Source organism: Arachis hypogaea, chromosome 1 (assembly GCF_003086295.3).
Source record: "Arachis hypogaea cultivar Tifrunner chromosome 1, arahy.Tifrunner.gnm2.J5K5, whole genome shotgun sequence".
In the NCBI taxonomy this organism is placed as follows: Eukaryota; Viridiplantae; Streptophyta; class Magnoliopsida; order Fabales; family Fabaceae; genus Arachis; species Arachis hypogaea.
In genome coordinates, this window is record NC_092036.1 from 35654500 (window position 1) to 35656083 (window position 1584).

General features: G+C 40.8%; 1 non-coding gene across 1 annotated transcript; it reads left to right on the top strand.

Moving 5' to 3' along the window:
* The first annotated feature begins 741 nt into the window (after window positions 1-741).
* Window positions 742-849, top strand: LOC112716289 (small nucleolar RNA R71). The gene has a single exon (XR_003160264.1). It is a non-coding gene; the product is annotated as a small nucleolar RNA R71 (small nucleolar RNA).
* The last annotated feature ends 735 nt before the right edge of the window (window positions 850-1584 follow it).

Sequence of the window (1584 nt, forward strand, 5' to 3'; positions counted from 1 at the left end):
TCCTTTTGGATTTTCTTCTGTATTGCTTGGAAGAGTACTAGGAGGGAGTTCAGTAATTTTCTTGCTCAGCTGACCCACTTATGCCTCCAAGTTTCTAATGGAGGACCTTGTTTCAGTCATGAAACTTTGAGTGGTTTTGATTAGATCAGAGACCATGGTTGCTAAGTCAGAGGTATTCTGCTTAGAACTCTCTGTCTGTTGCTGAGAAGATGATGGAAAAGGCTTGCTATTGCTAAACCTGTTTCTTCCACCATTATTATTGTTGAAACCTTGTTGAGGTCTCTGTTGATCCTTCCATGAGAAATTTGGATGATTTCTCCATGAAGAATTATAGGTGTTTCCATAGGGTTCTCCCATGTAATTCACCTCTTCCATTGAAGGGTTCTCAGGATCATAAGCTTCTTCCTCAGATGAAGCTTCTTTAGTACTGCTTGGTGCATTTTGCATTCCAGACAGACTTTGAGAAATCATATTGACTTGTTGGGTCAATATTTTGTTCTGAGCCAATATGGCATTCAGAGTGTCAATCTCAAGAACTCCTTTCTTCTGACTAGTCCCATTGTTCACAGGATTTCTTTCAGAAGTGTACATGAATTGGTTATTTGCAACCATTTCAATTAGCTCTTGAGCTTCTGTAGGCGTCTTCTTCAGATGAAGAGAGCCTCCAGCAGAGCTATCCAAAGACATCTTGGACAGTTCAGAGAGACCATCATAGAAAATACCTATGATGCTCCATTCAGAAAGCATATCAGAAGGACACTTTCTGATTAATTGTTTGTATCTTTCCCAAGCTTCATAGAGGGATTCTCCTTCCTTCTGTCTGAAGGTTTGGACTTCCACTCTAAGCTTACTCAATTTTTGAGGTGGAAAGAACTTTGCTAAGAAGGCATTGACTAGCTTTTCCCAAGAGTCCAGGCTTTCTTTAGGTTGAGAGTCCAACCATGTCCTAGCTCTGTCTCTTACAGCAAAAGGGAATAGCATAAGTCTGTAGACCTCAGGGTCAACCCCCTTAGTCTTGACAGTGTCACAGATTTGCAAGAACTCAGCTAAAAACTGATGAGGATCTTCCAATGGAAGTCCATGGAACTTGCAATTCTGTTGCATTAGAGAAACTAATTGAGGCTTAAGCTCAAAGTTGTTTTCTCCAATGGCAGGGATAGAGATGCTTCTCCCATAGAAGTCGGGAGTAGGTGTAGTAAAGTCACCCAGCACCTTCTTGCATTGTTGGCATTGTTGTTGTTTTCGGCTGCCATGGGTTCTTCTTCTTTGAAGATTTCTGTTAGGTCCTCTACAGAGAGTTGTGCCTTGGCTTCTCTTAGCTTTCGCTTCAAGGTCCTTTCAGGTTCAGGATCAGCCTCAACAAGAATGTTTTTGTCCTTGCTCCTGCTCATAAGAAAGAGAAGAGAACAAGAAAATATGGAATCCTCTATGTCACAGTACAGAGATTCCTTGAGGTGTCAGAGGAAAAGAAAAATAGAAGGCAGAAGTAGAAAATTCGAACTTATCAAAGAAGATGGAGTTCAAATTTTGCATTAAGGAATAGTGTTAGTCCATAAATAGAAGGATGTGAGAAGAAGGGAAGTA